Source organism: Pan troglodytes, chromosome 20 (genome assembly GCF_028858775.2).
Source record: "Pan troglodytes isolate AG18354 chromosome 20, NHGRI_mPanTro3-v2.0_pri, whole genome shotgun sequence".
In the NCBI taxonomy this organism is placed as follows: domain Eukaryota; kingdom Metazoa; phylum Chordata; class Mammalia; order Primates; family Hominidae; genus Pan; species Pan troglodytes.
In genome coordinates, this window is record NC_072418.2 from 66785177 (window position 1) to 66810904 (window position 25728).

Genomic DNA, 25728 nt, shown 5'->3' on the forward strand with positions numbered 1-25728 from the left:
CATCTTTGCTGAGATAGCTGTATAGATATTTCCATGTTTACACAGATAGCTGTGTAGATATTTCCATGTTTACACAGATAGCGTTGTAGATATTTCCATCTTTATACAGATAGCGGTGTAGATATTTCTATGTTTATACAGATAACGTTGTTGTTATTTCCATGTTTAAACAGATAGCAGTGTAGATATTTCCATGTTTACAGATGGCAGTGTAGATATTTCCAATTTATAAAGATAGCGGTGTAGATATTTCCATGTTTATACAGATAGCCGTGTACATATTTCCATGTTTGTACAGATGGCTGTGTAGATATTTCCATGTGTATACAGATGGCAGTGTAGATATTTCCATGTTTATACAGATGGAGGTGTAGATATTTCCAAGTTTATACAGATGGCTGTGTAGATATCTTCATGTTTTTACAGATGGCGGTGTAGATATTTCCATATTTATACAGATAGCGGTGTCGCTATTTCTATGTTTATACAGATAGCACTGTAGCTATTTCCATGTTTATAGAGAAAGCTGTGTAGATATTTCCATGTTTATAGAGATAGTGGTATAGATGTTTTCATGTTTATACAGATGACTGTGTAGTCATTTCCATGTTTATACAGATGGTGGTGTAGACATTTCCATGTTTATAGAGATAGCCATGTAGATATTTCCAAGTTAATAAAGATAGCGGTGCAGGCATTTCCATGTTTATAGAGATAGCGTTGTAGGTATTTCAATATTTATAGAGATAACAGAGTAGATATTTCCAAGTTTATACAGATAGCGGTGTAGATATATCCATGTATATAAAGATAGCGGTGTAGACGTTTCCATGTTTATACAGATCGTGGTATAGATATTTCCATGTTTATAGAGGTAGCGGTGTAGATATTTTGACATTTGCACAGATTGCGGTGTACATGTTTCCATCTTTCACAGATAGCGGTGTACATATTTCCATGTTTACACAGATAGCTGTGTAGATATTTCCATGTTTACACAGATATTGTTGTAGATATTTCCATGTTTATACAGATAGCGGTGTCGCTATTTACATGTTTATACAGATATCAGTGTAGATATTTCCATGTTTATAGAGATATCTGTGTAGATATTTACATGTTTATACAGATAGTGGTGTAGATATTCCCATGTTTATACAGATGGCAGTGTAGATATTTCCATGTTTATACAGATAGTAGTGTAGATGTTTCCATGTTTATATAGATGACTGTGTAGGTATTTCCATGTTTATACAGATGGCGGTGTAGATATTTCCATGTTTATAGAGATAGCGGTGTAGATATTTCCATGTTTATACAGATAGCGGTGTAGATATTTCCATGTTTATAGAGATCGCGGTGTAGTTATTTCCATGTTTATACAGATAGCGGTGTAGACATTCCATGATTATACAGATCGTGGTGTAGATATTTCCATTTTTATTATGATAGTGGTGTTGATATTTCCATCTTCATACAGATGACTCTGTAGGTATTTCCATGTTTATAAAGATGGGGGTGTAGATATTTCCGTGTTTATAGAGATAGCGGAGTAGATATTTCCATATTTATACAGATAGCGGTGTAGATATTTCCATGCTTATACAGATAGCGGTGTAGACATTTCCATGTTTATACAGATCGTGGTGTAGATATTTCCATTTTTATAATTATAGTGGTGTTGATATTTCCATTTTCATACAGATGACTCTGTAGGTATTTCCATGTTCATAAAGATGGGGGTGTAGATATTTCCGTGGTTATAGAGATAGCCGTTTAGGTATTTCAATGTTTTTACAGATAGCGGTGTAGACATTTCCATGTTTATAGAGATAGGCATGTAGATATTTCCATGTTTATAGAGATACCGGTGAATATATTTCCATGTTTATACAGATAGCGGTGTAGTTATTTCCATGTTTATATAAATAGCGGTGTAGGCATTTCCATGTTTATACAGATCGTGGTGTAGATATTTCCATTTTTATACTGATAGTGGTGTTGATGTTTCCATCTTCATACAGATGACTCTGTAGGTATTTCCATGTTTATAAAGATGTTCGTGTAGATATTTCCATGTTTATAGAGATAGCGGAGTAGATATTTCCATATTTATACAGATAGCAGTGTAGATATTTCCATGTTTATACAGATGGCTGTGTATATATTTCCATGTGTATACAGATGGCAGTGTAGATATTTCCGTGTTTATAGAGATGGTGTTGTAGATATTTCCATGTTTATACAGAGGACTGTGTAGATATTTCCAGGTTTATACAGATGGTGGTGTACATATTTCCATGTTTATAGAGATAGCGGTGTAGATATTTCCATGTTTCTACAGATAGCGGTGTAGATATTTCCATGTTTATAGAGATGGAGGTGTAGATATTTCCATGTTTATAGAGATAGCGGTGTAGATATTTCCATATTTATACTGATGGCGGTGAAGATATTTACATGTTTATACAGATGGCGGTGTAGATATTTCCATGTTCATACAGATAGCGGTGGAGATATTTCCAGGTTTATACAGATAACGATGTAGATATTCCCATGTTTATACAGATATTGCTGTAGATATTTCCATGTGTATACAGATGGCAGTGTGGATATTTCCATGTTTATACAGATGACCGTTTACATATTTCCATGTTTTTACAGATGGCGGTGTATATATTCCCATGTTTATACAGATTTCGGTGTGGCTATTTCCATGTTCATACAGATAGCGGTGTAGATATTTCCATGTTTATATAGATGGCTTTGTACATATTTCCATGTTTATACAGATGGCAGTGTATATATTTCCATGTTTATACAGACGGTGGTGTAGTTATTACCATGTTTATACAGATGACTGTGTGTATATTTCCATGTTTATACAGATGGCGTTGTAGATATTTCCATGTTTATACAGATAGCCATGTAGATACTTCCATGTTTATACAGATAGCGGTGTAGGAATTTCCATGTTTATAGACATAACGGTGTAGATATTTCCATGTTTATACACATGGCAGTGTACATATATCCATGTGTATAAAGATGGCATTGTAGTTATTTCCATCTTTATACAGATAGCGGTGTAGATGTTTCCATGTTTCTACAGATAGCGGTGTAGATATTTCCATGTTTATACAGATAGCTGTGTAGGTATTTTCATGTTTATTGAGATAGCGGTGTAGATATTTCCATGTTTATACAGATGGCAGTGTAGATATTTCCATGTGTATAGAGATGGCAGTGTAGATATTTACAGGTTTATACAGATAGCGGTGTAGATATTTCCATGTTTATACAGAAGGCGGTGTAGACATTTCCAAGTTCATAAAGATAGTGGTGTAGATATTTCCATGTTTATACAGATAGCGGTGTACATATTTCCATGTTTATACAGATGGCTCTGTAGATAATTCCATGTGTATACAGATGGCAGTGTAGATATTTCCATGTTTATACAGATGGAGGTGTAGATATTTCCAAGTTTATACAGATGACTGTGTAGATATCTTCATGTTTTTACAGATGGCGGTGTAGATATTTCCATGTTTATACAGATAGCGGTGTCGCTATTTCTATGTTTATACAGATGGCAGTGTAGCTATTTCCATGTTTATAGAGATAGCTGTGTAGATATTTCCATGTTTATACGGATAGCGGTGTTGGTATTTCCACGTTTATACAGATAGCGATGTAGATATTTCCATGATTATACAGATAGCGGTGTAGATATTACCATGTTTATAGAGATCACGGTGTAGATATCTCCACGTTTACACAGATCACGGTGTAGATATTTCCAGGTTTATACATATAGCGGTGTAGATATTTCCATGTTTTTACACATATAGGTGTAGATATTTCAATGTTTACACAGATTGCGGTGTAGATATTTCCATCTTTCTACAGATGGCATTGTAGATATTTCCATGTTTATACAGATGGCGGTGTAGATATTTCCATGTTTATATAGATGGTGGTGTAGATATTACCATGTTTATACAGATAGCGGTGTAGATATTTACATGTTTATACAGATCCTGGTGAAGATATTTCCATGTTTATGCAGATCGCGGTGTAGATATTTCCGTGTTTATACAGATCGCGGTGTAGATATTTCCAATGTCATACAGATAGCGGTGTAGATATTTCCATGTTTATAGAGATAGCGTTGTGGATATTTCCATGTTTATACAGATAGGGGTGTAGATATTTCCATGAATGTACACATGGCTGTGTAGATATTTCCATGTTTATAAAGATGGCGGTGTAGATATTTCCATGTTTATACAGATAACTTTGTAAGTATTTCCATGTTTATAAAGATGGCAGTGTGGATATTTCGATGTTTATAGAGATAGCATTGGAGATATTTCCATGTTTATACAGATAGCGGTGTAGATATTTCCATGTTTATACTGATCGTGGTGTAGATATTTCCATGTTTATAGAGATGGAGGTATAGATATTTCCATGTTCATAGAGTTAGCGGTGTTGAATTTTCCATGTTTATAGAGATAGCGGTGTGGATATTTCCATGTTTATACAGATAGGGGTTTAGATATTTCCCTGTTTATAGAGATGGCGGTGTAGATATTTCCATGTTTATACAGATCACGGTGTAGATATTTCCTTGTTATACAAATAGCGGTGTAGTTATTTCCAAGTTTATACAGAAAGCGTTGTAGATATTTCCAAGTATATACAGATGGCTGTGTAGATATTTCCATGTTTATACTGATGGCTGTGTAGATATTTCCATGTTTATACAGATGACTTTGTAGGTATTTCCATGTTTATACAGATGGCTGTGTAGGTATTTCCATGTTTATGGAGATAGCTGTGTAGATATTTCCATGTTTATACAGATAGCAGTGTAGATATTTCCATGTTCATACAGATCGCGGTGTAGATATTTCCATGTTTATACAGATCGCGGTGTAGATATTTCCATGTTTATACAGATAGCGGTGTAGATATTTGCATCTTTCTACAGATATCGGTGTAGATAATTCCATGTTTACACAGATTGCGGTGTAGTTATTTCCATCTTTCTACAGATGGCATTGTAGATATTTCCATGTTTATACAGATGGTGGTGTAGATATTTCCATGTTTATATAGATGGTGGTGTAGATATTACCATGTTTATACTGCTAGGGGTGTAGATATTTCCATGATTATACAGATCGTGGTGAAGGTATTTCCATGTTTATACAGATCGTGGTGTAGATATTTCCATGTTTATACAGATCGCGGTGTAGATATTTCCATGTTTATACAGATAGAGGTGTAGATATTTCCATGTTTATACAGATAGCGGTGTAGATATTTCCATGTTTATAGAGATAGCGGTGTATGTATTTCCATGTTTATAGACATAGCGGTGTAGATATTTCCATGTTTATATAGATGGCGTTATAGATATTTACATGTTTATATAGATGGCGTTTTAGATATTTCCATGTTTATACCGATAGCGGTGTTGGTATTTCCACGTTTATACAGATAGCGATGTAGATGTTTCCATGTTTATACAGCTCGCGGTGCTGATATTTATATCTTTATACAGATGGCATTGTAGATATTTCCTTATTCACACAGATGGCGGTGTAGATGTTTCCATATTTATACAGATGGCGGAGTAGTTATTTCCATGTTTATGGAGATGGCAGAGTTGATATTTTCATATTTATAGAGATGGCGGTGTAGATATTTCCATGTTTATAGAGATAGCAGTGTAGATATTTACATGTTTATACAGATGGCTGTGTAGATATTTCCATGTGTATACAGATGGCATTGTAGATATTTCCATGTTTATACAGATGACCTTATAGGTATTTCCATGTTTTTACAGATGGCAGTGCAGATATTTCCATGTTTAAAGAGATAGCGGTGTAGATATTTCCATGTTTGTACAGATGGCGGTGTTGATATTTCCATCTATACACAGATGGCCGTGTAGATATTTCCATGTTTATACAGATGGCGGCGTAGATATTTCCATGGACATGCAGATGGCGGTGTAGATATTTCCATGTTTATACAGATAGCGGTGTAGATATTTCCATGTTTACACAGATGGTGGTATAGATATTTCCGTGTTTATACACATGGCGGGGTAGATACTTCCATCTTTATGGAGATGGCAGTGTAGATATTTTCATGTTTATAGAGATGGCGGTGTAGATATTTCCATATTTATAAAGATAGCGGTGTAGATATTTCCATCTTTCTTCAGATGGCAGTGTAGATATTTCCATGTTTATGCAGCTGGCGGTGTAGATATTTCCATATTTATACAGATGTCTCTGTAGTTATTTCCATGTGTATACAGATGGTATTGTAGGTATTTCCATGTTTATACAGATGGTAGTGTAGATATTTCCATGTTTATTCAGATGACTGTGTAGATATTTCCATGTTTTTACAGATGGCAGTGTAGATATTTCAATGTTTATAGAGATGGCGCTGTAGATATTTCCATGTTTAAACAGATAACGGTGGAGATATTTCCATGTTTATACAGACAGCAGTGGAGATATTTCCATCTTTATACACATAGCGGTGTACATATTTCCATGTTTATAGAGACAGCGGTGTAGGTATTTCCATGTTTATACAGTTAGCGGTGCAAATATTTCCATGTTTATACAGATGCCTATGCAGATATTTCCATATTTATACAGAGGGCTGTGTAGATATTCCTATGTTTATACAGATGGCAGTGTAGATATTTCCATGTTCCTACACATGACTGTGTAGGTGTTTCCATGTTTATACGGATGGCTTTGTAGATATTTCATTGTCTATAGAGATAGCGGTGCAGATATTTCCATGTTTATACAGATCGTGGTGTAGATATTTCCATGTTTATACAGATACCGGTGTAGATATTTCCATGTTTTTACTGACCGAAGTGTAGATATTTCCATTTTTATAGAGATAGCAGTGTAGATATTTCCATGTTTGTACAGATGGCGGTGTTGATGTTTCCATCTATACACAGATTGCCGTGTAGGTATTTCCATGTGTATACAGATGGCATTGTAGATATTTCCATGTTTATACAGATGGTGGTGTAGATATTTCCATGTTTACACAGATGACTGTATAGGTATTTCCATGTTTATACAGATGGCGGTGTAGATATTTCCATGTTTATAGAGATAGCGGTGTAGATATTTCCATATTTATACAGATAACGGTGTAGAAGTTTCCATGTTTATACAGATAGCAGTGTAAATATTTCCATGTTTATACAGATCACGGTGTAGATATTTCCATGTTTATACAGACCGCGGTGTAGATATTTCCATGTTTATACAGATTGCGGTGCAGATATTTCCATGTTTGTACAGATGGCGGTGTTGATATTTCCATGTATACACAGATGACCGTGTAGATATTTCCATGTTTATATAGATGGCGGCGCAGATATTTCCATGGATATGTAGATGGCGGTGTAGATATTTCCATGTTTATACAGATAGCGGTGTAGTTATTTCCATGTTTATATAGATAGCGGTGTAGATATTTCCATGTATGTACACATGGCTGTGTAGATATTTCCATGTTTATACAGATGGCGGTGTAGATATTTCCATGTTTATACAGATAACTTTGTAAGTATTTCCATGTTTATACAGATGGCAGTGTAGTTATTTCGATGTTTATAGAGATAGCATTGGAGATATTTCCATGTTTATACAGATAGCGGTATAGATATTTCCATGTTTATACTGATCATGGTGTAGATATTTCCATGTTTATAGAGATGGCGGTAAAGATATTTCCATGTTCATAGAGATAGCGGTGTTGATTTTTCCATGTTTATAGAGATAGCGATGTGGATATTTCCATGTTTATAGAGATAGCGTTGTGGATATTTCCATGTTTATACAGATAGGTGTGTAGATATTTCCCTGTTTATAGGGATGGCGGTGTAGATATTTCCATGTTTATACAGATCACGGTGTAGATATTTCCTTATTATACAAATAGCGGTGTAGTTATTTCCAAGTTTATACAGAAAGCGTTGTAGATATTTCCAAGTATATACAGATGGCTGTGTAGATATTTCCATGTTTATAGAGATAGCCATGTAGATATTTCCATGTTTATACAGATAGTGGTGTACACATTTCCATGTTTATAGAGATAGCAGTGTAGATATTTCCAGGATTACACAGATAGCGTTGTAGATATTTCCATGTTTATACAGATAGCGGTGTAGATATTTCCACGTTTATACAGATCGTGCTGTTGATATTTCTATGTTTATACAGGTAGCAGTGTAGATATTTCCATGTTTATACAGATAGCAGTGTAGATATTTCCATGTTTAAACAGATAGCGGTGTAGATATTTCCATGTTTATACTGATAGTGGTGTAGATATTTCCATGTTTATACAGATATTGGTGTGGCTATTTCCATGTTTATACATGTAGCGGTGTAGATATTTCCAAGTTTATACAGATGGCGGTGTAGATATTTCCATGTTTATAGAGATAGCCATGTAGATATTTCCATGTTTATACAGATAGTGGTGTAGACATTTCCATGTTTATAGAGATAGTGGTGTAGATATTTCCATATTTATACAAATATCGCTGTAGATATTTCCATGTTTATACAGATGGCCGTGTAGATATTTCCATGTTTTAACAGATCATAGTGTAGATATTTCCATGTTTACACAGATAGCGGTGTACATATTTCCATGTTTATACACAAAGCGGTGTTGATATTTCCAAGTTTACAGAGATAGCGGTGTAGATATTTCCATATTTTCACAGATTGCGTTGTAGATATTTCCATCTTTACACAGATAGCGGTGTAGATATTTCCAGGTTTACACAGAGAGTGGTGTAGTTATTTCCATCTTCACAGATAGCGGTGTACATATTTCCATGTTTACACAGATAACTGTGTATATATTTCCATGTTTACACAGATAGTGTTGTAGATATTTCCATGTTTATACAGATAGCGGTGTAGATATTATCATGTTTATAGAGATAGCGGTGTAGGTATTTGCATGTTTATAGAGATAGCAGTGTAGATATTTCCATGTTTATACAGATAGCAGTGTAGATATTTACATGTTTAAACAGATAGCGGTGTAGATATTTCCATGTTTATACTCATAGTGGTGTAGATATTTCCATGTTTATACAGATAGCGGTGTGGCTATTTCCATGTTTATACATGTAGCGGTGTAGATATTTCCAAGTTAATACAGTTGGCGGTGTAGATATTTCCAGGTTTATAGAGTTAGCCATGTAGATATTTCCATGTTTATACAGATATTGGTGTAGACCTTTCCATGTTTATAGAGATAGTGGTGTAGATATTTCCATATTTATAAAGATATCGGTGTAGATATTTCCATGTTTATACAGATAGCGGTGTAGATATTTCCATGTTTATTCAGATCGTGGTGTAGATATTTCCATGTTTACACAGAAAGCGGTAGAGATATTTCCATATTTATATAGATAGCGGTGTAGATATTTCCATGTTTGTACAGATTGCGGTGGAGATATTTCCATGTTTATAGAGATAGCGATGTGGCTAATTCCACGTTCATACAGATAGCAGTGTAGATATTTCCATGTTAATAGAGACGGCTGTGTATATATTTCCATGTTAATACAGACGGCAGTGTAGATATTTCCATTTTTATACAGATAGTGGTGTAGATATTTCCATGTTTATACAGATGACTGTGTAGTTATTTCCATGTTTATACAGATGGCCGTGTAGATATTTCCATGTTTATACAGATAGTGGTGTACACATTTCCATGTTTATAGAGATAGCAGTGTAGATATTTCCATGATTACACAGATAGCGTTGTAGATATTTAAATGTTTATACAGATAGCGGTGTAGATATTTCCGTGATTATACAGATCGTGCTGTTGATATTTCTATGTTTATACAGGTAGCAGTGTAGATATTTCCATGTTTATAAAGATAGCAGTGTAGATATTTCCATGTTTAAACAGATAGCGGTGTAGATATTTCCATGTTTATACTGATAGTGGTGTAGATATTTCCATGTTTATACAGATAGCGGTGTGGCTATTTCCATGTTTATACATGTAGCGGTGGAGATATTTCCAAGTTTATACAGATGGCGGTGTAGATATTTCCATGTTTATAGAGATAGCCATGTAGATATTTCCATGTTTATACAGATAGTGGTGTAGACATTTCCATGTTTATAGAGATAGTGGTGTAGATATTTCCATATTTATACAAATATCGGTGTAGATATTTCCATGTTTATACAGATGGCCGTGTAGATATTTCCATGTTTATACAGATCGTGGTGTAGATATTTCCATCTTTACACAGAGAGCGGGGTACATATTTCCATGTTTACACAGATATCAGTGTATACATTTCCATGTTTACACAGATAGTGTTGTAGATATTTCCATGTTTATAAAGATAGCGGTGTAGATATTTCCATGTTTACACAGATAGCGGTTTAGATATTTCCATGTTTATACAGATCGCGGTGTAGATATTTCCATGTTTATGGAGATAACGGTGTAGATATTTCCATGTTTATACAGATGGTTGTGTAGGTATTTCCATGTGTATACAGATGGCAGTGTAGATATTTCCATGTTTATACTGATGGAGGTGAAGATATTTCCATGTTTATGTAGATGTCTGTGCAGATATTTCCATGTTTTTACAGATGGTGGTGTGGTTATATCCATGTATATACAGATACCGGTGCAGAAATTTCCATGTTTATAGAGATGACTTTGTAGATATTTCCATGTTTATACAGATGGCTTTGTAGATATTTCCATGTTTATACAGATGGCAGTGTAGATATTTCCATCTTTACACAGATAGCGGTGTACATATTTCCATGTTTACACAGATAGCTGTGTAGATATCTCCATATTTACAAAAATAGTGTTGTAGATATTTCCATTTTTACACAGGTAGCAGTGTAGATATTTCCATGTTTATATAGATAGCGGTGTAGATATTTCCATGTTTATAGATCTAGCGTTGTAGATTTTTCCATGTTTATACAGATATCGATACAGATATTTCCAGGTTTATACAGATAGCGGTGAAGATATTTCCATGTTTCTACAGATAGCGTTGTTGGTATTTCCATGTTTATACAGATAACGGTGTACATATTTCCTTGTTTATACCGACAGCGGTGGAGATATTTCCATGTTTATACAGATAGCGGTGTCGATATTTCCATGTTCATGGAGATGGCTGGGTAGATATGTCCATGTTTATAGTGATGGCTGTGCAGATATTTCCATGTTTATACAGATGGCAGTGTAGATATTTCCATGTTTACACAGATAGTGGTGTAGATATTTCCATGTTTATACAGAGGACCATTTAGGCATTTCCATGTTTATAGAGATAGCCATGTAGATATTTCCACGTTTATACAGATAGCGGTGTAGATATTTCCAGGTTTATAGAGATAGCGGTGTAGATATTTCTATATTTGTACAGATAGTGGTGTAGATATTTCCATGTTTATACAGATTGTGATGTAGCTATTTCCATGTTTTTACAGCTCGTGGTGTAGGTATTTCCATTTTATACAGTTAGCGGTGTAGATATTTCCATTTTATACAGATAGTGGTGTAGATATTTCCATGTTTATACAGATAGCGGTGTAGATATTTCCATGTTTACAGAGATATCGGTGTAGATATTTCCATATTTGCACAGATTGCGGGGTAGATATTTCCATCTTTACACAGATATCGGTGTAGATATTTCCATGTTTACACAGATAGCTGTGTAGATATTTCCATGTTTACACAGTTAGTGTTGTAGTTATTTCCATGTTTATACAGATAACGGTGCAGATATTTCCATGTTTACAGAGATAGCGGTGGAGATATTTCCATGTTTACAGAGATAGCGTTGTAGATATTTCCATATTTGCACAGATTGCTTTGTAGATATTTCCATCTTTACACAGATAGCGGTGTACATATTTCCATGTTTACACAGATAGCTGTGTAGATATTTCCATGATTACACAGATAGTGTTGTAGATATTTCCATGTATATACAGATAGCGGTGGAGATATTTCCATGTTTATACAGATAGCGGTGGAGATATTTCTATGTTTATACAGATGGCGGTTTAGACATTTCCAAGTTTATAGAGATAGCGGTGTACATATTTCCCTGTTTACACAGATAGCTGTGTAAATATTTCCATGTTTACACAGATTGTGTTGTAGATATTTCCATGTTTATACAGATAGCGGTGTAGATATTTCCATGTTTATAAAGATAGTGGTGTAGATATTTCCATGTTTATAGAGATAGCGGTGGAGATATTTCCGTGTTTATACAGATAGCGATGTAGGTATTGCCATGGTTATACAGACAGCGATGTAGATATTTCAAGCTTTACACAGATAGAGGTGTAGATATTTCCATCTTTATACAGATGGCTGTGTAGATATTTCCATGTTTATACAGATAGCGTTGTAGATATTTCAGTGATTATACAGATAGCAGTGGAGATATTTCCATGTTTATAAAGATAGTGGTGGAGATATTTCCATGTTTATACAGATGGCGGTGTAGATATTTCCAAGTTTATACAGATGGTGTTGTAGATGTTTCCATGTTTATAGAGACAGCGGTGTAGTTATGTCCATGTTTATACAGATAGCAGTGTAGGTATTGACATGATTATAGAGATGGCGGTGTAGGTATTTCCATGCTTATAGAGATGGCTACGTAGATATTTCCATGTTTATACAGATGGCAATGTAGATATTTCCATGTTTACACAAATAGTGGTGTACATATTTCCATGTTTATACAGATGGCTGTGTAGGTATTTCCATTTTTATACAGATGGCGGTGTAGATATTTCCATGATTATAGAGATACCCATGTAGATATTTCCATGTTTATACAGATAGCGGTGTAGATATTTCCATGTTTGTAGAGATAGCTGTGTAGATATTTCCATCGTCTACAGATGGCAGTGTAGATATTTCTGTGTTTATACAGATGGCGGTGTAGATATTTCCATCTTTACACTGATGGTTGTGTAGATATTTCCATGTGTATGCAGATGGCAGTTTAGATATTTCCATGTTTATAGAGATGGTGTTGTAGATATTTCCATGTATATACAGATAACTGTGTAGGTCTTTCCATGTTTATACAGATAGCGGTGTAGATATTTCCATGTATATGGAGATAGCAGTGTAGATATTTCCATGTTTATACAGATAGCGGTGTAGATATTTCCATGTTTATACACACAGCGGTGTAGATATTTCCATGTTTATACAGATCATGCTGTAGATATTTCCATTTTATACAGATAGCGGTGTAGATATTTCCATGTTTATACCGATAGCGGTTTAGGTATTTCCATGTTTACAGTGACAGCGGTGTAGATATTTCCATATTTGCACAGATTGTGGGGTAGATATTTCCATCATTACACAGATAGTGCTGTACATATTTCCATGTTTACACAGATAGCTGTGTAGATATTTCCATGTTTACACAGATAGCATTGTAGATATTTCCATGTTTATACATATAGCGCAATAGATATTTCCATGTATATCAAGATAGTGGTATAGATATTTCTATGTTTTTAGAGATAGCGTTGGAGGTATTTTCATGTTTATTCAGAAAGCGAGGTAGATATTTCCATGTTTATGCAGATAGCGGTGGAGATATTTCCATGTTTATACAGATAGCGGTGGAGATATTTACATGTTTATACAGTTGGCAGTGTAGATATTTTCAAGTTTATACAGATAGCGGTGTAGATATTTCCATGTTTATGATGATAGCGGTGTAGATATTTCTATGTTTTTACAGATTGTGGTGTAGTTATTTCCATGTTTATGGAGATAGCGGTGTAGATACTTCCATGTTTATACAGATGGCTGTGTAGATATTTCCATGTGTATTCAGATGGCAGTGTATATATTTCCATGTTTATACAGATGGCGGTGCAGATATTTCCATATTTATACAGATGGCAGTGTAGATATTTCCATGTTTATAGAGATAGTGGTGTAGACATTTCCATGTTTATACAGATGGTGGTGTAGATATTTCCATGTTTATACACTCGGCGGTGTAGATATTTCCATGTTTATACAGATGGCGGTGTAGATATTTCCATGTTTATAGAGATGGCAGAGTAGATATTTCCATGTGTATACAGATATCGGTTTGGATATTTCCATGTTTAATCAGATAGCGGAGTAGAGATTTGCACGTTTATACAGATAGCGGAGTAGTTATTTCCATGTTTTCACAGATAGTGGTGCATATATTTCCATGTTTACATAGATATCGGTGTAGATATTTCCATGTTAATACAGATAGCGGTGTAGATATTTCCATGTTTATACAGATAGCAGTGTAGATATTTCCATTTTTATACAGATAGCGGTGTAGATATTTCCATGTTTATTCAGATAGCGGTGTAGACATTTCCATGTTTATACACATAGCGGTGTAGGTATTTCCATCTTTATAAATATAACGGTGAAGATATTTCCATCTTTATACAGATGACGGTGTAGATATTTCCATGTTTATGAAGATAGAATTGTAGATATTTGCCCCTTTACTCAGACAGCAGTGTACATATTTGCATGTTTACACAGATAATGTTGTTGATACTTGCATGTTTGTACCGATAGCAGTTTAGATATTTCCATGTTTATACAGATAGCGGTGTAGATATTTCCATGTTTATACAGATAACTTTGCAGATATTTCCATGTTTATACAGATAGCGGTGTAGATTTTCCATGTTTATACAGATAGTGCTGTAGGTATTTCCATGTTTATTCTGATGGCAGTGTTGATATTTCCATGTTTATACAGATGGCCGTGATGATATTTCCATGTTTATACAAATGGCGGTGTAGATATTTCCATGTTTATACAGATGGCGTTGTAGATATTTCCATGTTTATACAGATGGTGGTGTAGATATTTCCATGTTTGTACAGATAGCGGTGTAGATAATTCCATTTTAATACAGGTGGCGGTGTAGTTATTTCCATGTTCATGCAGATGGCGGTGTAGATAATTCCATTTTAATACAGGTCGCGGCGTAGATATTTCCATGTTCATGCAGATGGTGGTGTAGATATTTCCACTTTTACACAGAGAGCTGTGTACATATTTCCATGTTTACACAGATAGCTGTGTAGATATTTCCATATATACACAGATAGTGTTGTAGATATTTCCATGTTTATACACATAGTGGTGTAGATATTTCCATGTTCATAAAGATAGCAGTGTAGATATTTCCATGTTTATACAGATAGCGGTGGAGTTATTTTCATGTTTATACAGATTGCGATGTAGCTATTTCCAGGTTTATACAGATAGAGGTGTAGATATTCCCATCTTTACACAGATTGCAGTGTACATATTTCCATGTTTATACAGATGACTGTGTAGATATTTTCATGTTTGTACAGATGGCGGTGTAGATATTTCCATGTTTATACCGATAGCGGTGTAGATATTTCCATGTTTATAAAGATAGTGGTGTTTGTATTTCCATGTTTATACAGATAGTGGTGTAGATATTTCCACGTTTATACAGCTCACGGTGCGGATATTTCCATCTTTCTACAGAATTCAGAGAAGATATTGCCATGTTTATACAGATAGCGGTGTAGATATTTCCATGTTTACACAGATCGCATTTTAGATAGTTCCAGGTTATGGAGATGGTGGTGTAGATATCTTCATGTTTATAGAGATGGCGGGGTAGATATTTCCATGTTTATAGAGATTGCGGTGTAGATATTTCCATGTTTATAGAGATTGCGGTGTAGGTATTTCCATGTGTTTAGAGATAGCAATGCAGTGGTTTCCATGTTTATACTGATGGCTGTGTAGATATTTCCATGTGTATACAGATGGCAGTTTGGATATTTCCATTTTTATAGAGATGGTGGTGTAGATATTTCCATGTATATACAGAAGACTGTGTAGATATTTCCATGTTTATACAGATGGTGGTGTAGATATTTCCATGTTCATGGAGATAGCAGTGTAGATATTTACATGTTTATACAGATAGCGGTGCAGATATTTCCTTGTTTATACAGATAGCAGTGTAGATATTTACATCTTTGCACAGATTGTGGTGTAGATATTTCCATCTTTACACAGATATCGGTGTATATATTTCCATATTTACACAGATAGCTGTGTAGATATTTCCATGTTTACACAGTTAGTGTTGTAGATATTTCCGTGTTTATGCAGATAACGGTGCAGATATTTCCATGTTTACAGAGATAGCGGTGGAGATATTTCCATGTTTACAGAGATAGCATTGTAGATATTTCCATATTTGTACAGATTGCGTTGTAGATATTTCCATCTTTACACAGATAGCGGTGTACATATTTCCATGTTTACACAGTTAGCTGTGTAGATATTTCCAGGTTTACACTGATAGTGTTGTTGATATTTCCATGTTTTTACAGATAGCGGTGTAGATATTTCCATGTTTATAAAGATAGCGGTGGAGGTATTTCCATGTTTATACAGATAGCGATGAAGATATTTCCATGTTTATACAGATAGCGGTATAGATATTTCCATGTTTATATAGATAGCGGTGTAGATATTTCGATGTTTATACAGACAGCGGTGTAGATATTTCCATGATTATACAGATGGCGGTGTAGTTGTTTCCAGGTCTATACAGATCTTGGGGTAGATATTTCCACATTTATACAGATAGCGGTGTAGATATTTCCATGTTTATACAGATAGCGGTGTAGATATTTCCGGGTTTATACAGATAGCGGTGTAGATATTTTCATGTTTATAGAGATAGCGGTGTAGATATTTCCACGTTTATAGAGATAGCGGTTTAGATATTTCCATGTGTATACAGATAGCGGTGTAGATATTTCCACGTTTATAGAGATAGCGTTGTAGATATTTCCATGTTTATACAGATAGCGGTGTAGATATTTCCATGTTTATACAGGTAGCGGTGTAGATATTTCCATGTTTATACAGATAGCGGTGTAGATATTTCCATGTTTACACAGATAGCGGTGTGGATATTTCCATGTTTACACAGATAGCGGTGTAGTTATTTCCATGTTTATAGAGATAGCAGTGTAGATATTTCCATGTTTATAGAGATAGCGGTGTAGATATTTCCAAGTTTATACACATAGCGGTGTAGATATTTCCACGTTTATAGAGATAGCGGTGTAGATATTTCCACGTTTATACAGATAGCAGTGTAGATATTTCCACGTTTATAGAGATAGCGGTGTAGATGTTTCCATGTTTATACAGACAGCAGTGTAGATATTTCCACGTTTATACAGATAGCGGTGTAGTTATTTCCACATTTATAGAGCTTGCTGTGTAGATATTTCCACATGTATACGGATAGCGCTGTAGATATTTCCATGTATATAGAGATAGCGGTGTAGATATTGCCACGTTTATGGAGATAGCGGTGTAGATATTTCCATGTTTATACGGATAGCGGTGTAGATATTTCCACGTTTATAGCGACAGCGGTGTAGATATTTCCACGTTTATAGAGGTTGCGGTGTAGATATTTCCGCATTTATACAGATAGCGGTGTAGATATTGCCACGTTTATAGAGATAGCGGTGTAGATATTGCCACGTTTATAGAGATAACGGTGTAGATATTTCCATGTTTATACAGATAGCGGTGTAGATATTTCCACGTTTATACAGATAGCAGTGTTAGCTATTTCCATGTTTATGCAGATAGCGGTGTAGATATTTCCACGTTTATACTGATAGCGGTGTAGCTATTTCCATGTTTATGCAGATAGTGATGTAGATATTTCCACATTTATACACTTAGCTGTGTAAATATTTCCACGTTTATAGAGACAGCGGTGTACATATTTCCAAGTTTATACAGATAGCGGTGTAGTTATTTCCACGTGTATAGAGACAGTGGTGTAGATATTTTCACGCTTATACTGATAGCGGTGTTGATATTTCCACTTTTATAGAGACAGCAGTGTAGATATTTCCACGTTAATAGAGATAGCGGTGTAGATATTTCCACGTTTATAGAGGCAGCGGTGTAAATATTTCCACGTTTATACTGATAGCGGTGTACATATTTCCAAGTTTATAGAGACAGCATTGTAGATATTTCCACGTTTATGTAGATAGCGGTGTAGATATTTCCGCGATTACAGAGACAGCGGTGTAGATATTTCCACGTTTATACCGATAGCGGTGTATATATTTCCATGTTTATTTTGGGCAGGAAGAAGGTAGAAATAAGAAGGGGCAATGTTTTTGGCCATATCGTTGTCTTTACTATTTTATCTGGGTAACTTTATTTGCTAGGCAGGCTAACAAAACTGAATATTTAGCTTTTAGCCTTTGGAATAGAGGTAAGGAAGGAGAACAGATTTATTAGTGGAATAATCAAATATATTTGCTACAGAAACTGGAAATCAACAATGTTTAGAAGTAAACTCCAACTTTCTTTCAAAATCTGTTCCCTCTCGTTCATTCCCTGTTTTAGTCATTGACAGTTGTTTTTTCTCACTCAAAAAGTTAAGAGTAATTTTTACATATTCTTCTCTTTTTTTCACCTTTATATCAATTTGGCTAAAAAATATTATGGAGGGAATGTCCTACCTTATTTCTTAAATTTTCCCCTCTTCTTTATTACTACTATCTATCCAAGCCTGACTTTGTTCTATCCCACATTTTTTCCCCCTATGGGATATTTTTTCTTCCAATTTTAATGTATTCTACTCAACAATCTACTTTCAAAAGATTATACTTTATAACAGACAGCTATGGCCAGGTATCCACTTCTCATAGATCCATCAATAAGTCTTACTGCCTCCAGGACAGAATTCAAATATTTTATCATGATATTAGCTCCTCACGATACTGCTCTTTTTCAATAGTCTAATGTCCTCCTTCACATTTCCCCCAAGAATCCCATACTCTGGTCAAAACAAATTACTTGTGAGTTCAGCAACACAGTGTCCTCTAATTCTTGGGTATTATGCAAACCTCTTTTCCTCTGCCCGAAAACCTCATTCCATGACTTTTCTTTTTCTTCTTCTTCTCATTTTTCCTCTCCTTCATCCTCTCCCTATCCTCCCCACCTTCTCTTCCCTCTTTTCTCCCCATTCCTCTCCCCTCTGTCCTCCTCCTACATTTCTCCTCCCTCCTTCCTCCACCTCCCTTGCCTTCTTCCTCTCCTTTCCTTTTTCTTCCTTCTTCTCCCTTCTGCCTTCTTTGTTCCTTCCTTTTCTTTCTTTCTTTCTTTCTTTCTTTCTTTCTTTCTTTCTTTTCTTTCTTTTCTTTGTTTTTGATATGTCCTTCCACCATTTATGCTCAGGATTCTGAGCAAAAGTTTCTTGTGAGTTGAGGTTTCTTGTGCAGGGAATTTTCCCTTATAGACTATCCCTCCACATTGCCACTACCACACCCTACACACACACACACACACAGACACACACACACAGACACACGTGTATTGATTTATCTCCATGACTAAATTCTAAGTGCCTTGAGGCATAGTTCCTACCCTGTCTAATTCATTTGTGGACCCTAGAACAGAACAAGCACTGAATAAATATAGATTGACCAAATGATTGAACAAGAACATGTGCAGTTATTCAAATGCCAAATATTTGAGATTTTGGATTATTTCTTCTTCCTTGTGAGATACATGTGCTCTATTCCATAAAAAAGCAGATTTAAATAAAATATCAAGGGAAGAAGTTTTTAACACTACTTACATTTGTGCTAAGTATGTTATATTATTTCTAGGTTTTTGTTTTATTATGAAAAATGAAGCTAAGTCCTCAAACTATATAATGAGGCTTTATTGAAGAAGAATTAATCTGGGCCAAGCATTTCCCATATTTTAATAGACATACAGGTAATTTTGCCATATTATAACAGAATTATTGTATTTAGAAATGAGTGGACTTAAAGAAAATGAGTGGACTTAAGTTGTAACATAGCCGTCTTGTGGTAAGTCTTTTTGGTTTATAGAAATGATTGTTTAGGAGGCTGAGGTGGACAGATCACTTGAGGTCAGGAGTTCAAGACCAGCCTGGCCAACATGGTGAAACCCCATCTCTACTAAAAATACAAAAATTAGCTGGGCATGATGGTGTGCCACTGTAATCCCAGCTACTCCAGAGGGTTGAACCTGGGAGGTGGAGGTTGCAGTGAGCCGAGATGGCACCACTGCACTCCAGCCTGGGTGACAGAAAAATACTCTGTCCTGGAAAAAAAAAATGATATTTAGATTTCCTAAAAAGACTTCTTTTCACATACGTGGGCAACTATGCACCTGCCCTACACACCCCAGGGCTAGTATATTAGTCTATTATGGCTGCCATAACAAAGTACCTCAGACTGTGTTACTCAAACAATAGAAATTTATTTTTTCTTGATTATTGAGGCCAGACATCCAAGTTCAAAATGTCAGCAGGATTGATTGAGTTTTGTGTCCTTTCTTCTTGACTTATAGATGGTGTTTTCTCCCTGTGTCTTCACATGGTCATTCTATACCTGACTATGACCTAAACTCTAGTTTAAGTACGCCAGCCATATTGGATTAGGGCCACCCTGGTTACCTCATTTTACCTTAGTTAGCTCTATAAAGCCTGTATTTCCAATACAGTCACTTTCAGTAGTACTTTGGGTTAACACTTCAACATAGGAATTTTGGGAGGCATGATTTAACCCATAATAACCAAGTTCCAGACAACTAGAAACAGCTTCTATGTTCTAGGGCCTGCTGACATCATTAAAACTAGCCAGTCCTAGGCTTGCTTACCCTGCCTCCCCTGCTTCTTCTCCTAGAAACCAGAAGAAAGTTTCTTACCCACATTTCACTCCTCTTCCTCTGCCTCCTGACTGACGCTGGGACTTTCCCACGTGCTCCCTCTTCTTGGAGAGGAGGTGTCTAGAGACACTCAAGAGGAGGTCTATACTCTGGGTGACCAAATAATCTGTATAACAGACCCCCATGACACGAATTTACCTATATAACAAACCCACATATGTACCCCGAAGTTAAAATAAAAGCTTTTTTTTTAAAAGTAAAAAACAACTCATAGAGCTGAATACTGGAAAATAGGAACTTTACCATATGTAAATTTATAAATAAATTTTAAAATGAAATGACCAACTTTTAAAGTTGAAAAATTCTGAGATGAGGAAGTTTATAATATATGGCTTATTTATTATACCGTTATTTATGAAAATGAAACTATTATTTTACCATATATATTTCTCTTTACTCTAAAAATATATCATGAAGTCAGGAGTTCAAGACCAACCCGGGCAACATGGTGAAACCCTGTATCTACTAAAAATATAAAAATTAGCCAGGTGTGGTGGCACATACCTGTAATCCCAGCTACTGGGGAGGCTGAGATGGGAGAATCGCTTGAACCCAGGAGGCAGAGGTTGCAGTGAGCTGAGATCACGGCACTGCACTCCAGCCTGGGTGACAGGGTGAGATCCCATCTCAAACAAAAGAAAAAAGAAAAAAATACTTATAAGCTATTTTATTTATAAAACTGCTTAGTATTAGGTATGTTCACAGTTTCTGAACACTTTGCAAATTGGACAATAAAACTAATTTTTAATATGAAAGAAATTGTTTAGCCTATTTCCAGATTTTCAAACAATACCGTTCTAACCTCTGCCCCTTCCAAGATATGAAATTTTATTGTACATTTATTGAAAAGAGGATCACTTTAGATTTTACCAAAGTAGCTAGTATGAAAAAAAAATCAAGCCTTGCTATTGTGATTAAATAAGAACATGTTTAATCACTGATTCTTGAATAACACTGATTCTTAAAGAAACAGCTGATTATAATTTTGTATAACGATTTCATGCTGTGGCTCACAATCAGAATATTTTGAATATTCTGTGAATATTTTTAGATTGGTTTTTCAGGACTTTGCCTAAGTCTCATTTGTAAAGCCCTCAAATATACCAATCATCCCTTTATTAGAATCTGAATGATGCATATATATTATCCAGTTAAATAACTAAGGACCTTTTTTATTTTAGTAGCTTCCAGTTCTCTTTTAAGAGACAGTAACTGTTCCTTCCTTGAAATCCACTACAAATAAGGATAACTGACACATTGTCTAAAACCTCTGGAGTAAAAACTGGGTGTCAATTATAACTTTTACCACAATGGCCTTGAGACTTGGACTTCATTTTCTACCCTCTGAGAGAGTCTGGACAATTTCATTTAATCTGTTTGTGCAAGATAAGATTGGAAGGATGGCAGGCCCTAGACATGTGACTTCAGTGGTACAGACACCTTGAAATGGTTGGCAAAGCCTTATTCCACTAATCATGTATCATTGATGGAGGATTTGAAAACCCCTAAAATAATATTGTACTGCCAGATTGTGGTACAATGTAAGAATAAGAGAAAGAGAGTTGGGCACAGTGACTCACACCTGTAATCTCAGCACTTTGGGAGGCTGAGGTGGGCAGATCACCTGAGGTCAGGAGTTCGAGACCAGCCTCAACCTGGCCAACATGACAAAACCCTATCTCTACTAAAAATACAAAAATTAGCCAGGCGTGGTCGTGGGCCCCTGTAGTCCCAGCTACTGGGGAGGCTGAGGCAGGAGAATCGCTTGAACCTGAGAGGCAGAGGTTGCAGTGAGCCGAGATTGTGCCACTGCACTCCAGCGTGGGCAACAGAGTGAGACTCTGTCTCAAAAAAAAAAAAAAGAAAGAAAGAAAGAGTGAGAGGAGAGAGGGAAGAAGGGAGAATTAATACGAGTATAAATAACTGACATCTTTAATAACTTTGAGCTCTGGGATTGAATGCACTAAAATAAAAATAGCTGTCCAGATTTATTAATTGACAATTTATGCATACCAGGCCAAAATACTTACTCATATACCACTGGTTTTATGGTTGTAAATTCCAGTTTTCAGGCCAAAGGTAGTTAAAGTGGTAGACACTGGTGAAAGAAATGTAATACATTTGACAAAAGCTACGTTTTTAATTCCATGCAATTTGTACTCAACTGTTTTGCTATTTTTGTTTATAGTGCTTCTGGGGTTTTTTTTGTCTTGTGTAAATAGTGATGAATTAGAGATAATATGCAACATTTAACTGAACTATGGCCAATATTTAGTTATGTAGCTCTAGGGACAGAAGATTTGTAGCTATTATATGAATCTACAAAAATTACAGTTTTAATTGTTTCATGGTAATCGTTATTGTGCAATCTTAGCTTCATTTATTGCCAACATTCCCTTAATTGCATATGCAGTTTGTTTTTAGTGCATCTTACATTCAAGAGGATTTGCCTATTCATCATTTGTAAACTCCCATTATGAGAAACCAGATTGTGGATGCATTCATAAATCATTTCCATAACCAATTGCTTCAGTTTTATCACAAATAAAAGTGAACATGATGTATATTGAGTCTACAATGTTTTAAAATTTTTCGTCAGGTTGTTCTTAGGCCATTTATTCATTTATCAAACAAGTATACATTGAGCACCTATTATGCCAATAAGTTTTTTAGATAGTCGTGTGATAGCAGTGAAAAAGCAAATAGTAATCATTGCGTTCACCAAGCTTACAATTTAGTCAGGGAGAAAAATGATACTAAGCAAATAAATAAAAAATATAGTTTATGTCAAGTGGTGATATTTGCTATGGAGAACAGTAAAACAAAGAAACTGTGATAAGAAGTTCTAGAAATGAGGATGAGATGGTGATGTTTAAATAGTCAGTATGGTCACATTAAAACATATAATCTGAGAAAAATAGCTAAACAATAGAGGAAATAAGCCATGTGAATATTACATATGTTGACAAAAAGAGTCAAGCTCTGTAAAATATTAAAAGAGATTTATTCTGAGCCAAACATGAGTGATCAATGTCGCATGACACAGTCCTCAGGAGATCCTGAGAACAGGTGCCCAAGGTAGTTGGGCTACAAGTTGGTTTTACACAATTTGTGGAGACATAAAATATCAATCAATGAATGCAAGATGTGCATTGGTTGAGTTTAGAAAGGCAGAACAACTGGAAGAGGGGGCTTCCAGGTCATAGGTAGATTCATAGATGTTCTGGTTGACCATTGGTTGAGTTATTATCTGAAGACCTGGAATCAATAGAAAGTAATGTCTAGGTTACAATAAAAGCTCGTAGAGACCAAGGTTTTACCATGTAGATGAAGCCTCCAGATAGCAAGCTTCAGAGAAAATAGACTGTAGATGTTTCTTATCATACTTAGTTTGTTCTACCAGTAATTGCAAAAGGGAGGAGGGTATAATGAGGCATGTCTGCCTTCACTTTCCCATCATGGCCTGAACTAGTTTTACAGGTTAACTTCGGAATGTCTGTAGATGAGAGGAGGAGTCCATTCAGATGGTTGGGGGCTTAGGATTTAATTTTTTTATTTATATATCCAGCTATAAATGCAGAGGCCTTGAGGAAAGAGGCTTTGGTTTATATGAGGAAGGTCATAGTAAGGCATTGATGTTTACTTCATGTAGGATGAAAACCCTTGGAAGGGCTTTAAGCAGAGGAGACATGATCTGACCGTCAAGATTGTAGTGGAGCAGGGACAAGGACAGAAAGACAAATTAAGAAGTTACTAAGATGATCAGGAAAGAGATGATGTTTCCTGAGCCAGAGTTGGTAGCAGTAGTGGAGGTCGTAAGATGTAGTTGGATTCTGGATGTGTTTTATTGATAATGCAGAAATTTGCTGATGGATTGCATGTTTGGTGAGAGAGAGAGAAAGAGATGAGTCTTGGAAGACCCCAAATTTCTCGCCTTAACTGGAAGGATGGAGTTTAATTAACTGGGATAAGAAAGGCTTTGGGAAGAGAAAGTTTACGTTGAGAAAAATCAGAGGTTTATTGAGATAGTAACCGCCCAAGGGGTTCACCTTGCCAGCTGCCTGGGCAGAGCCAATTCATCAAGATGGGAATTGCAATAGAGAAAGAGTAATTCATCCAGAGCCGGCTATGTGGGAGACTGGAGTTATATTATCATGCAATCAGTCTCGCTGAGCATTCAGGGATCAGAGTTTTTAAGGATAACTTGGTGGGTGGGGGGAAGCCAGTGAGCCAGGAGTGCTGACTGGTCAGAGATGAAATCATAGGAAGTTGGAGCTCTCTTCTTGTGCTCAGTCGGTTCCTGGGTTGAGGCCACAAGATCAGATGAGCCAATTTATTGACCTGGATGGTGCCAGTTGATCCATCAAGTGCAGGTTCTGTGAAATATGTCAAGCACTGATCTTAGAAGCAGTTTAGGGAGGGTCAGAATCTTGTAGCCTCCAGCTGCATGACTCCTAAACTATAATTTCTATTCTTGTGGCTAATGTTAGTCCTATAAAGGCAATCTAGTCCCCAGACAAGAAAGAGGTCTGCTTTGGGAAAGGGCTGTTACCATCCTTGTTTAAACTATAAACTAAGTTCCTCCCAAAGTTAGTCCAGTCTCCACCCAGGAATGAGCAAGGACAGCTTGGAAGTTAGAAGCAAGATGGAGTCGATTAAATTAGATCTCTTTCACTGTCTCAGTCATACTTTTGCAAAGGTGGTTTCAAGATTTAGACCTATTTCTGTGACCCGAGGGAAGAGGCTTAAGTCAGTATCAGGATACT